This window comes from Neomonachus schauinslandi, chromosome X, assembly GCF_002201575.2.
Source record: "Neomonachus schauinslandi chromosome X, ASM220157v2, whole genome shotgun sequence".
Taxonomy (NCBI): domain Eukaryota; kingdom Metazoa; phylum Chordata; class Mammalia; order Carnivora; family Phocidae; genus Neomonachus; species Neomonachus schauinslandi.
In genome coordinates, this window is record NC_058419.1 from 42,486,069 (window position 1) to 42,501,569 (window position 15,501).

A 15,501-nucleotide genomic window follows, 5' to 3' on the forward strand; every position below is an offset into this window, starting at 1 on the left:
ACCTCATTACACAGGGTTTGTAAACACAATAATACCCTGTTTTGATTACTTTGAAGGCAGGAAAAAGGCAACTTCCTTTAGTAATTAGATTTGTATACTCTATGATTTAGAGGGCAAGAGTAGCAATGCCTTCCTCCTCCTACCTTCATAAGAGAACATAGTAGATAGATGTTAGTGTTGCTATAAAAGTCTGAAGTCTTTCTTTATTTTAATTTTATTTTTTTAAAGATTTTATTTATTTATTTGAGAGAGAGCACGCACACAGAGAGAGAGGGAGAAGCAGGTTCCCTGCTGAGCAGGGAGCCCAATATGGGGCTTGATCCCAGGACCCCAAGATCATGACCTGAGCCAAGGCAGATGCTTAACCGACAGCCACGGTTAAGCATCTGCCTTTGGCTCAGGTCATGATCCAAGGCCTGGGGATCAAGCCCCGCAGCAGGCTCCTTGCTCAGTGGGAGTCTGTTTTTCCTTCTCCCTCTGCCCCCACCCCCCTCATGTTCTCATGTTCTCTCTCTCTTTCTCAAATAAATAAATAATAAATAATAAAATCTTAAAAAAAAAAAAAGTAGATTAGTGTTTGCCAGGAGCTAGTTGGCCGGGGTGGGGGTAGGATGTCGCTGTTAAAGGGTCTGGGGATTTTTGGGGGGCGTGGTGAAAATGTTCTAAAATTGATTGTGGTAATGGTTGCACAACTCTGTGAATACACTAAAGACCACTGAACTGTACACTTTAAATGACTATTGTGTGTTATGTGAAGTATACCTCAATAAAGCTGTTATATTTTTTTAAGTAAATACAGAAGTCAGGAATGGTAGCTTCTGAAACACAAAATACAAATGTAAGATTTGTATGAGCCAGATAAGAGAATTTGGAAAACTCTCGGTTGCTCAGATAGAAGAAATGGGTGGGGCTGAGAATCTTTTCCCACCCTCTCATAGATGAGGGCTGTAGGATACTTTCTTAGACTTTCTAAGACTTTCTCAGTAGAGCAAGAACAGGAGGGAGAGGCACTGTGAAGGCCCAGTGTACAAATTGAGCCAGAAGAATATGGCATAAGATCAATGTGAAAGAAGGAAACAGAACCATTTTGGACCAGCCCAGATTGAAGGCAGGACAGGATACATCTACTTTGCAGGAAGGGGTAGAACAGGGTTAATTACTCACACAGCCCAAAATGATTTCTTAGGAGTGAAAGCTACTATAGTCTTAGTAGCAAAGGAAATAGTTCCGGCATCAGTGTAGGCCAGATCACTATGATAGGCCTGGGCCCCTAAAAGAAATGACCAGACTTCCACAGGGACAAAGAGAGCAATACCCTATACCTCTTAAAGACTAGAAGAAGCAGATTAAAAGGAGGCAACCATGCTGGAAGTGTCTGGTGAATCTGTCCAGTATTACTTTGAAATCTAAGTCTGCAAAGCTATCTCAGCAGCTGGGTGATTTTGAATCTAAGAAAGGAAGACCCTAACTAATGCTATCCTTCTTTGTAAATAATCCCCACTCTGATGGTTCCTCACCAACATGCCTTCTGTGTACCAAACTACTGCAGGAAAACTCGAGGAGTTTTAGGGACCAAAGAGAACAGAGGAAGGCTGAGGTAGGAAAGTGCAGAGCCCTGCCTCTGACTGAATGTGGTCTGAATAATTTCTTTCATTTGATATGTACAAAATAGATAATAATGCATCTTATCAGTATAATACTTTAGGGTTTATAAAGCAACTCCATATGCACTATCTCAGTTTGATATCCAAAATACTGACCACTATTGAAAGGATTTAAGAGATACTCTGTCTTCAGGGGGCTAGACTGGTATTAGAAGAGCAGAAATTAGGTTTCCCTTGACCAAAGATTTGCTGATGCTTATTCTCCAAAATAAGAATTGGGTTCAAAAAACATTTACTGAACACTCCTTTCCAGCCAGGTCCTTTATCAGGGGTTGGGGACAAAGAAGAGAATAAAACATGGCCCTTGTATTTAGAGAAGGTGTTATGATTTTGGGGGGGTGGTGCTCGGTGGTAGGTACTGGTGATGGGTAGCCAAAAGATGAGAAAAGAATGTTCCTGGTACAGGAAACATTGTGAACAAAGACAGGGAGTTCATCAAACCACTTGGGGTGCATGGGAAAAGTAGAAACAACTCTGCAGGACTAGAAAGCCAAGTGAGAAGATGGTGTGTGACAGTGAGAGATAGAAAATAGGTGCTAGGGCCAAGTCTTAAAGGATCTTAACTATACCAAGGAGCCAAAATATTATAGTGTAAATAGTGGGAGCCACTACAGGTTTAAATAGGACATGTGAGTTTTAAAAAGACCACCCTGGGGCGCCTGGGTGGCTCAGTTAGTTAAGCATCTACCTTCGGCTCAGGTCATGATCTCAGGGTCCTGGGATCGAGCCCCATTTCCCTCAGGATGGGGCTCCGTGCTCAGCGGGGACTCTGCTTCTCCCTCCCTTTCCCTCTGCCACTCCCCCTGCTTGTGCATTCTCTCTCCTTCTCTCTCTCACAAATAGATAAATAAAATCTTAAAAAAAAAAAAAAAAAAAAAAAAGAAGCCATGGGCACAGGAAAGGTTGGCAGGAGCAAATAAGGGAAGCAAAGAAATGGAGGGAAGACAATAGACTCACACACCCTCCACATCCATTTGTGGAAAGGAGACTCTGGCGGTAGTCTTTTGAGTCTAGTAGGTATACCAAGAGAACTAAGCATTTAATGTTCTGAAAATAAAAGGATCTCTATGTGAGAAAATAGAGAAGTCCCACATACTGGGGAATGTCTTCTGAAAACCAAATTTAAACAACCCTCACTGAAGCTGCATAGTGACTGTTTCTTCCCTTTCTCCTCACACAGCCCAAAATGAATTTCTTAGGAGTGCCTAATTATGTGGAAAACACAGCATTAGGAAGTGCCTCTCCAGCCAGGAGTGGAAGATGAAATGAGCCCAGGTGAATGAAGTGGAGGTTGCTGGAAAAATGAATGGGACAAAACATTACTCCTGTTTAAGTGATAAGGAAACGTTGAGACACCTGGGAAATAAAAAAAAATACAGTAAAATCAAATAGTAGGTAAGAATAAGGGGAGTTTACTGCAAAGTCCCCTTCAAAGGTGCAATTTGTGTTAACGAAAGTGTTGTGCACAAATAGGACTATTGGGATACAGATGAAGGCTAAGGAGAAAATCTGTATGTCAAAATTTTTCAGTGATCAGCTAAACTCTTATTTTTTTCAAGGTTGGGGGAAAGAACACATCTAAGAGAAAAGAAAGCAACTTCAGGGAAAAAAGAATTTGTTCTTCCTCTTATAAACTCAGTAATGAAAGCAGTCATTTCTCCTATTTTGTGTGATGTGCCGGGTTGTAAAACAAAGAACCGGTATTTGAGCTTGCATTTGACAGTGTAATAAATGCAATTATCATCATTTGCATATTAAAGGCATTATTATTACTTCATGGCAAATATTTCCAACAAGATGGTATTGAAAAGAATCCCTCCTCCCAAGCAGGCTACACATGCTTTTGTAGGCTTTGACATAATCTGAAACCATGCTGTGTCAAACTGTCAATTGCAGGAATTCTCCAAAACTACCACAAATCTTGTTCTAATCTCTTTTAAGACTCATTTGATGCCACATAATTGAAAATAACCATTGGTTATGATGTGTTAATTTTATGCAAGGAAAATAATAGGGTACCGATGTTATACTTTCAGCCAACTACTTTTGGGGGAAAACTGTACTGAATTTTTAGACTCTATGACAGCTCGATTTAGGCTACATAACTTTTTATTATGTCATTTTGGGGCCCTATTTAAAACAAAATATCCTGAAATATGGCATCCAAAATGATGAGATCTGAGGTTTCCTTTCTCTGGGACATAGTAACCTGCCTTAGGTACTACACATAAAAAAAATTGCAACCTAATTTGCCTTGCGTTTCAAACTTAACATGGGAAAAGGATACATCCCCCTAACCTATGACACCACTGTTTACCCCTACTTGACACCCTTTAAGTGACCTATAAAGATAAACCTCATACAAAGCCTTGCAACACTCAAAGCCTACTAAAGTTAATATTTACCTATGGGTTTCAAATACCCATTCCTGTCTATCTACAGTATTTCAGTGTATTTCAATAGAATTACATATAGTCCGTAGCTTAAAATCTAAATGAGGGCGCCTGGGTGGCTCAGTTGGTTAAGCGACTGCCTTCGGCTCAGGTCATGATCCTGGAGTCCCGGGATCGAGTCCCGCATCGGGCTCCCTGCTCGGCAGGGAGTCTGCTTCTCCCTCTGGCCCTCCCCCCTCTCATGTGCTCTCTCTCATTCTCTCTCTCTCAAATAAATAAATAAAATCTTTAAAAAAAAATCTAAATGAAAGATGTAGCTTAGATTGAGCCCTGGAAAACAGAGTGAAAAGTTAATGGGATATAAATTAGTAACAGCTAAAGCTTTCCCTTAAAGAAAACATTATTGATTTTTAAACAACTTACTAAAGAAAAAGAATGGCATTCATTTAGGCTTGGCCAGAGACACATCATAGATTCATTTATAAGAGTAAATGAAGACATGGATGGATCCCAAGGAAGGGGCTTTACATTCTGGCTGGGTCACTTCACTGCAACCTTTTTTGGGCCAATTAGATTGGAGGATTTTTTATTTACTGTTTGAACCCCATGATTTCTGATGCTCCTCCACACCACTTGCACCTTTTTCCTCCACATACCCACATGTACATCTCGCACCTCTAACATGAATTTGTTCCACAATTGGCTTTCTTTAAATTCTTTCCTCTGATGAACATAATTTTACAACTCCATATTAGCATTTGCTATTGAACATCTGAAATTGCTCCTTTAATCCTCCAAAGTTTGCACCTCAGCTTAAAAACTCTTCCATAAAGCCTTCTTAGGGTGTTACCAGGTACATACTCATTTGCACTTTGGGATAGGCTACTCTATGAGTATTGTATCAACTGGGTTTGCATTTGACTTTGAGTAGTAACAGAAGACCCAACTTCAGTGGCTGAAACAAATGGATGGATTATTTTTCCTCTCACATAATGAAAAGGCCAGAGATAAAGCAGCCCAGGGCTGGTACAGCTCCTCTGCAACGTCATCAACATTCCAGGTTCATTATATCCTTATATTTTATCCCTGACATCTGGCTTTTATCATTGTGGCTTGTCACTTCATGGTCCCAGGATGGATGCTCCACCTCCAGCCTAATAATGTCTGCATTATAGTCAAGAAGGGAGAAAAAGTAGGAGGAGGTAGTGCCTAATCTCAGCACATGTGCCATTCAGCAGAATTTTATCACACAACCACCAAAGTTGCAAGTGAATCTGAAAAGGTAGGTTGTTGCCAACAACAAAATTGGGGTGCTGGAAAAAGGTAAAAAGGAGAATAACTATTGAGATTTTAGTAGCATTTTCTGCTACAGTGTTCTTCAGTCATGTTAAATGGGACCACAATCTATTCCCTAATTAAATTACAAATTCTCTGAGGTCAGAGGTCATTAACTAATTTAATTTCTTTTGTGTCTCCCTCCTCCCCTTAGCATACTTGTACTATTCCGTGTCTGATGGTAATTGAACCAACCAAGTAGGCAGCTCTACCCCATGTTCTTTCCTACCACTTAGCCAGATGACATTTGTCTGTGTAAATATGAGTTTAGTTCCTAAAAGAGCAAAGCAATATGTATCACTTTTAAACAACTGGATTCACATTAGATGGTGACTTGGCTCCTTTTTTTCTACCAAATAAATTTCAACCACTTACTTGACATTTGAGACCCTCCCCAACCTAGTCTCTCCCCACCAACCTCTCCGACTTTGTATCCCACTGCTCCCTTCCATATTTCATTTCCTTTCTCAAACTGAACTCCTCACTGTTCTGAATTCAATCTATATATGAATTATTCTGTGTGATATGCTCAATTGAACAACAAAGAAACAAATAAGCAATGACAACAAGAACAAACCCTAGCATTTGAATTTGTCCTTTCACACACAGGGTCCTCTTACCATATTCAATATCCAAATTCTTCAACGTCTTCCATTAAATCTTTTCTGATTAATGAGATGAAGTGAGTATGCAAGTATGGGGAGAGGGGACAGGATGAAGCATTATGCCCCTATAGTTTCTTTCCAACCTAACCTCTTGTGTATACTAAGGGTTCTTTTTAGCACAATAAGCAAGGCTATATACAAGAAATTATTAATTTTAGCCAGAAAGATTTGCTTTTATGCTGCTCCACCATCAAGAATCTAAATAACATTTAACTTGATCTCTGTAGAGGTCTGAAAGAACCAGCATAGATCCATGAAGGATTGTCTTGTAGGCTTCCACCAGGACTCTCGGGGAGAGGGTAGAGTTGTAGAAAGGGGAAGAGGGAGCTTTCAAGTTCTAATTTGAGGCTAACTTTCTATGGGTTACAAAGTCAAGATGTGCTGTATACTATCCTGTACACTCTAAGGGTATTCATATTTAGCTACTACTGAAAATGTATTATTTCTATAACAGAATGTGCCTTTCAGACATGGTGGTGCATAACAATAGGGTTACATAGGTTAAAAACCTGGCATATAGTAAGTACTCAATAAATGGCAACAGCCACCCTTCCCACTTCTCTCTCTCACTTTTCATAGCACCTTGCCTATACCTCTCTTTTGGTGATATTCATTTCCTCTTTTTTTTGGTAGTAATCTTTTACAGGAGTACAAACACCTCAAGGGCAAGGAATGCCTAATTTAACCTTGCAAACATCACAAGGCCTGCTAATGGTGCCTCAAAGATGGTAGGTGCTCCACTGTTTAATGAAAGAATGAAAAAATAAACTAATGCCTTAATAGGCAAAAATAGCAAAATAACATTTGAACCATCTAAATGAATTTTCTTGCTGGTCAGTGGAGGCATTTGGAAAGGGTGCAAGGGAAAACAATACTAGTAGCTGTCATCTGCACAGGCAGTCACCCTTTAATTCCACAAGCATTTACTAGGAACAACTGCATCAATTATCCTTGCCCATGAGGAGATTGTATTTTGAGAGAGGTACAAACACAGGTTTCAAACAGAAAAGTCACAGAACACAATGCAAGCCAACATCTTTTCCATAAAGTATAATGGGCAGTATAACTATAGGGTTTTATATTTGATTAGTACTTAATGCCTATCAAAAAACTTTCTCATCCCCTTGAAATGTACAGTAAAGAAAAGACAAATAATCCCTTTCACAGAACGTAGCATCCCTTACTGGTCTGTTTTTATACTGGAAGTGTACTCAACAATAGTTTGGTAATACCTTGACATCAAAGCAGTGGACCCATACAAAGGAGGAATTGGGCCTAAATACGACTAAAATAGGTAAGATATTAATCCACTAAATACCTTTAGTTAAAAATATCAGACCAATCAACCCAAACTAAAAGTAAAAGAACAAACTTTCAATCACCTTGATTTAAATATATGGCCAGGTTTGTCTTCCAGTAAAAACCATCACAGAGGTACATTTAAAATTTCCAGGAGCATTAAATATACACCTATTTGTGCTTTTGTTTCTTGCTTTGTCACTTAGTATCACTAGTGTTTTCACTCGCTCTCACAAAAAAAAAAATAGTTTTGTGGTCACTCTGTCACTCATAGCTCTCTAGAGGCCTCTTACCAATTGATGTGTCAAATAGTTATTCCTGCCCAATGCTTTAGAACAGTGCAGCCCCATAAAATTTCTATGGTGGTGGAAATGTTCTATATATCTGCTATCTAAAAGAGTAGTGGTTAGCTATACGTGGCTACTGAGCACTTGTAATGTAGCTAGTGTGACTAAAGAACTGAACTTTTAATTGAATTTTAATTCATTTACATTTAAATAGACCCGTGTGGTTAGTGGCTATTATACCGGACAGCACAATCTAGAGTGTATGGAAAGACAGGACTTTCTTTTTTTTTTTTTTTAAAGATTTTATTTATTTGACAGAGAGAGAGACAGCGAGAGAGGGAACACAAGCAGCGGGAGTGGGAGGGGGAGAAGCAGGCTTCCCGCGGAGCAGGTAGCCTGATGCGGGGCTCGATCCCAGGACCCGGGGATCATGACCTGAGCCGAAGGCAGACTCTTAACGACTGAGCCACCCAGGCGCCCCAAGACAGGACTTTCTTACAGTGCTATCTACTCTCTCTACCTGCCTCAGGCCATCTGGTGTTCCTTCTCCATTCATCATATTCTACTATTTTAAGTCTTCATTCTTTCACTAGAAAGCACACAACGACTCAGATATCATATTCTGAATTTGGCTTACTTGGCAGGGCAGGAGAGGACTCACAATGGGGGGACAACTCTATCCAACATGTATTTATACAGCTTTAACACTGCCCAAGATCTCTCCAAGCCAGAGCATAAGAAAACCTAGCAGGACATTCTAATTTGGCTCTACTGCCCTCTCACACATATCCCTCCCCATCTTACAAAGCTAACTTAGGTGACTCTTCCAGAAAAATGTCCCCACATTTATCCTGCCCATTCTCTATTCCTACTCCACCAATCTCTTGCTACTTTATTTTAGTATGCAATGCACCAAGTCAGTAATGCAAAGGGGGGTTAGAAGAAAATGGCAGTTTGTTTTTACAACCTACTGTCAACTAAAATGTTGAGATAATACTGTAATTTTCTGATGATGGCTTCAGTTCTTCCAAGGACTTCAATACATACACCATGAGCAAATTATAACACTCTTTAGAATCAATTAGTGAATGTAAATAAACACCATATTTAAGCACAGCCTCCTTAACTGTGTGACTCACTACAGTCATCCAAGTGCTCATTTATTCCATAGCATTTGTACGCAGCATGTAGCAGAAGGTGACAGAAAATACAGGTCACATTTGCACATGCCTATATGGAGGATATTTACTGCACCCATTTGCAATTGCCCAGAAAGGAGGGTTTAGAAGAAACAGACAATAAGGGTCAAAGTAAGCTAAATGAGTACTAGGGAAAATCTAATGTAAGCCTGGGCCTTCTAACAGTTGCTGGCTATAGAAAAATCTATACCACCTTCTGAAGTCAGCTGGATCAATGTGAATAAACACTATCCTAACAAAATCTCCTTTCAGTAAGAAAGCATTAACCTGCATGCATATTCAGGTGCAATGAATAATCATCTTGTTAACACTTGAATACATTCGAAGTGCATGAAGTCACAAAACACTATCCTCCCTAATGCTCATGGTTAGTCTTAATTATGTGCTTTACTTGACATACATGGAGCTGATTCCATTAAAGCTGACGATACCACCTTCTAGGCCCTCTGTGGAACTCTTCTCTCCCAGGTTTCACTGTGGTGGCAATCCCAAGAAAGTGCTGAAATGTGGAGTTAGTTCCAAATCCACAGCTTGAACTTTTAAAACCTCTGCTTAAGGTTTCAGTAGAGCAGAACAACCACCACTAATTAAAAACCCTAAACCCCTTCTGACACAGTGTGCAGAGACGGCCATCTGCATAACATATTTCCTTATGGAAGACCCTGAAAGGTAAATATTTCCTGTGCTTCCTCTGAAATCCCTAAGCTAGATCCTTAACAAATTATCAACTTAAGCATTTTGATATTATAGAATCATCAAATAATTTTTGAGCACTTACGTGCCCGTCACTGTGTAGTTACTAAGGATTAAAGTTATGATTTAAGATACAGCTCACATCCTCAAGGACCTTACAATTTAATTCTCCACTCAAGTTCTATTATCGTGTATTAGTAATGCCAAAAATATTTATTTAGCAATTATCTGTACTATTACAAAATGAGGCTTTCCATATCATGCAGTCTGCAAATGGATAATGAAATGCTTGGATGGCATAAAGATTTGCTTTTGAAATTCTCCTTTTATTTTAATCTAGATAAACAACCAGCTAATTTGGTGTTTTGCCAGCCTTTGAAAAAAAAGACACTCACTAAAAGTAACATATGTATTTACAGGAGAATTCTACAAATGCACCAAATCATTTAATAGCTGCTCTAACTACTAAGCCACCAGTCACCAACTATAGCAGTTAAATTGAGAACTACTGAAATAAAAGCACCAAAGGGAGTATTCTCATGCTAGTGTACCTCACAGGGTGTGGCAAGTCATAATTATTAAATATATTAAATAGTAACTACCATTACCTGGAGATGCTTAACTGTGTTACCCGAAGATGGCATGGACAAATAGCACCAATAGTACCAAGTGGGGGTTCCCTTTTGTAGTTCTGAATCCAAGTAAGATATGACTTTTCCAAACTAGCACCCCTCTTTTTTTCTGCCCCATCTTGGTCCCAACCAGAAGAACAACTCTGGTAGACAGACTGAAGAGATAACAAACCCCAGTTGGAGATACAGGGGTGTACAATTTCACAATAATTTCTAGAATTATAGGCCAAAGATTAAGTCTTAGGGTGAAGGGTTTTACAGAAAGAAAACAGGCAGAGATCAGACTCAGTGGGAAAGGCACGAATATAGGGTACATAGAAGAAGATCTGTACTTGGCCAGGACTAGTACTAATCCTTTCTGAAGAATAAATGGAAGTTAATATTAGAATTCATTGTATAGCCTTATAAAATGATAGTGTTCTCATTATAGTCTGTGGGTCCTCATAATTATTAACTCTTTCTGTCATTGGTCATAAAGTCTCTCCTGGCCCTCAGATAAAGAGCCCTTGTAGATAGTATAAAATACCTGATCTAGTGAACCCTACTTGGCTATTCAAATCACAATATTGATACTATAGGTGGGAAAAATTAAGTAAAGCAACCGCTCTTGAATAATTCTGTCTGTAAGCACACTGAGAGGGACAACCATCTTATTCCTCATTATATATCTAGATCATAGCCCAGGGTCATCGACATGACAAGCAATTAATAAATATTTGTTGAATGAATGAGTGTGCAACACATTACACTAGTTCAATGACATGGAGTGGGGGATGAAATCCCATAGTACAGCTGTGTCTATATGAAACTACTTTTTCTAAAATTTTGATTTAATTGACCAGAAATTTCATTCAAGCTGTTGGCCAATTCTAACAGAAAAGGGGTTGAATTGAATTTGCTCACTGGATTGATCAGGTAATTAACTAATATGACTGAATCCACTTTGGATTATTCTGGCATCACAGATAAATGTTCACAGTTAATAAAAGCAGTCTGTGGCATCAGAAATCACCCAAGCTGAAGAAGTCAATCAGAAAATGGAATTAAATGAAGTCCGAGATTAGCAAGACAATTTTACAAACACTAAACTCTAATATATCTTACAGAAATAGAAAAGCAGTGGAATGTGTCATTTCTGATAAGAATACACCTATAGGTCTATGATGGTGCAGTATAGATATATAACATAATTTGGAATTATTTGATTGTTGGTCTGAGAGAAAATTTATATGAAAGACACTTGGGCTGTACGTGCGCGCATGTGCGTACACACACGCACATACACACACACACTCATATACACACACAGTTAGAATTCATTATTTAAAATCCTAAAATTAAGAGCAGATACATTGAGACGGCTATTTGTATAAATCCTGTTTTCAGTATAAATCTTGTTTTCACTATACAGAAAATATTAAAGTTAAAATGTCTTAAGTTACAAGTACATTTAAATCTTTGTTTATATCTTGCTATTTGACAAAAGTCAAGAATAGGAGGGAAAAGAAACAATGCTAAAGTGTTAGCAACTATGGTCTATTGAAGATCAATAAAAATAACATTAAATGTCTCTCCAAAATCATGAAAATCAGTGGGAAAATAGAATTTGATTCAAAGATTCTATTTACACATAATATTTCTAGTAATGTTTTTACTAGACAAAATGAAGTCTAGCTCTACTTTAGTATTTTGATATATCTTCAGATTTATGAACATTTGGATATTTAAAAGAAAAGAAACAATGGTGGTGATTCTGAGGCTCAACTGTTGCCAGTGAAACAGGGAGAGCAATGTAACTTCATAGAAACATTGCTATTGAGCAAATTTCAACCCCACAAGGAACTCTACACATATCACGGTTTTAGCTGATTCAAGTTTCTTCCGTTCAGAGCAGCACTTTTTTACTCTTTGCTATTTTCCCATATTGATTTCAATTAAGTTTCACCTCTGAGAACCCAAGAAACTACAAATTGTGCCTTTCTCCCCCTAGCGAGTTTGCCAAAAATGTCTTCTCTCTGTTTTAATCACAATACAGGGAATACAAGAAACAGCATGACCTCTTCTCAGTACATATTGGGAGAGTTTAATTCTTTCTTTCATGTATATCCCTAGCAAGAATCCTTTTCTAGGTTTCCTTATGGGATAACTTTTATGAGGAAAGTCATTAGTTTGGGAAAGGAAGTAGGGTGGGAAGCCAGCCAGGCACATCGTCCTCTTTTCTTGGCCATCTTCCTATTGCAGCTGGTTATTCGAAGGCTGGGCAGTCTGCAAAAATAGCATGCTGGAATGGGTAAATTTATGCTTGTGTTTTCTCCCTGGAAGCTGATTTTTTTAAAGAACCCTGAATTCTACATTGATTATTATTATTATGAGGACACTTACCGACTTATAAAGGCTGGAAATTACCTAAATGAACCTTCTTGAGAAGAAGCAACCCACCCACCATTTTGAGTAAAGTGTAAAAAGGCTAATGACATTTGACAGTATTCTGGTTGGATTTCCAGCTGTGATTTTCCTTTGATTAAAATAAATAAATAAATGGTGAAGCACCAACTTTGTCACCTGAGCATTGTTAAAACTGACATTTGCAAAACAACTATGCTAATATGACATTTTCCTTTTCTTCTTGGTACTTTGGTGTGATCTGACAATGAACCAAGAGGACTTTCCTTGAAACCTTTGGTATTTGACCAAGTGCCACCTATATATCATTTGCTTTCAAATTGTTGTCATTTTCCTGCTGCCTTGTCATGAATTAAAGGAATAGACTGCATTAAAACTTCAGCAAATTCCTAATGTCTTAACCTGTGAGTAACACAGACCATAGACTGCTTTAAAAGAAATGCAATGTCCTTTTAATAACAAAGATTGCTATGGCTATGGTGAAGCAAATTGCTTTTTAGCATGCTACTTGGGCTTTCCTTTATCACCCCCTTCCAACCTCCCCCCAGCCCCAGCCAATTAGAAATAATTTAGCAAAGCAGAAATGTCCACTCATAAGCTACCATGTGCCTCTTTCTGACTGTTTTCCTTTTTCTACTCCTGAAACTTAAATAAACAAACAAACAAACAAATTAATAAAACAAATTCCTGCAACACCACTAACTCTGTAAGTGAGCTTTGAAAGGCTAACTTATTTTTCATGTGATGGTCAAGAAATAAATACCTGCTGAACCTGAGGAAAGATTATATTATCATTTGATTGGAAGAATGAAACTAATTTACAGGAGAGGTCAACAACTTATGGCCCTTGGGACAAATCTGGCCTACTTCTTGTTTTTGTAATGGTTTATAAGCTAAAAATGACGTTCACACTTTACTTCAAAATGATTTTTAAAATCAAAAGAGTAATAATATTTCACAACATGTGAAAATTCAAAATTCTGTGCCCATATCCATGGTAATTTGGTTAAATACATAGCTGTTACATGTATATTACATATTATATATGGCAGTTTCCATGCTAAAATAGCAGTTAAATAGTTGTGACAGAGACTATATGGCCCACAAAGCCTAAAATATTTACTACCTGGCCCTTTACAGAATAAAAGATTTCTAAACCTTGTCTAGAGTCATATTTAATAAGGGGAAAAAGTTATAAGTGTTGAGCTCTTTCCTCTTACATAACAAAGTAAAAATACATTTCTCAAACAGTTCAGCCAAGATAAAATTGAGGATACTTTTTGAAAATGACAACAACCAGACAATAAGGATAAATAAAAACTCCAACCAGAATAGGGTTTGAGTTCTCGCTCTGTCGCTAATTGTCTGTATGAATTTAGTCATACTACCTTCCCTTCCTCACCTTTCTTTTCATATCTTTAAAACTAAAAGTTTGAATAAAATGATTTGTCTCATCTCTTTCAAATCTAGGAATCTATGCTTTTCTTCTCTTTTTAAATTTATTTACATAACAAAAAGATCATTCACTTTACTAAAGGAGTCACCACAGGATCTCTATATCTAGTTAGCTCTTGTTTCTATGGTACTTGAGTTTTTCTGTAAGAGGTCATTCCTTACCAAGTACTTGACTAATAAAATTGAAGTGGTCAGCTATTAGAGATCTATCAAAAAAAAATAATGGCAATAACTCCGTCATGATCATAAAAGTCAATGTGAAAATGAAATTTAAGAAACAGAAATTAGATTTGACCATGAATTTTCTGGAATGTATCTATTGTATAGCATACTATTCAACTACAATTAATCCCATGTTTATGCTAAACTCACATTCTCTCTTGGTCTATGGACTAAGGCATACCGTTGTATAGGACTTTTCTACCTCAAGTGTGGTTTGCGGACCAGCAATATTTGTATACCCTGGGAGCTTGTTAGAAATGCAGAAAATCAGGCCCCGCCCCAGACCTACTGAATCAGCAGCTATAGTTTAACAAAATCCCCAGGGGATTCTTATGCATCTTGAAGTTTGAGAAGCACTGTTGCAGGGCAGTACTTCCCAAACAGTGGGCTGTTCTCCATCAGAATCACCTGAGGGTGCTAAGCAAACATGTGGATTGCTTAACTGGACTACAGACCTATTGAATCTGAATCTCTAGTGTGAGGTCTAAAAATCATTTGTTTTTTTTTTAAAGCACTCCAGGTGATTATTATGCATAATAATATTTGAGAAGCACTGGAATAGTGGTTAGGAATGTGATATTTTTAGAGGACCATTCCTAGCTCTCTTACTTAATAGCCCTGTGATATCATATTACTTAGGCAATTTGAGACTCAATTTAGTCATCTGTAAAATAGGGTTAACAAAAATTCCTACCTTATACAGTTTTGTGAAGATTCAACTAGAGAATAAATGTGTCTAGCATATACTATGCACTCAATAAACATCAGTTATTATCATTAGGATTATCATTACCAACACCAAAACCGCTATCATCATCATCATCATCATCATCATCAGGAGCAGTGAAAAGTTAAGCTCAATATTATGTAGGTGGGGGTAAAAGAAATCATGTGGGATCTTGTTTTCATACAAATTAACTTGTATTTTAATCTGCACATATTGGAGTACCATTGAAGGGTTTTAAACAGAGGAGTTACTCAAGCTTTGATGAACTTGCCTTGGTGGATGGTAAGGGAAAATAGACCAAAAAGATCACCTAGTTCTCAATAGGCTTGTGATGTTGGGTTGCATACGAAGAACTCTAATCCCTAGACCTCCTCAATATGTCGATTAGATAACAGTTGATCTGGGGCTCAAAGATACCTCTTGGTAACTCAGAGACACCTCCTCAGCAATTCTAGAGTTACCTGAGATTTAGAATGACCCCTAGATCTAAAACACCTGAGGTCTTTCTATTCTGTCAATAAATCAAT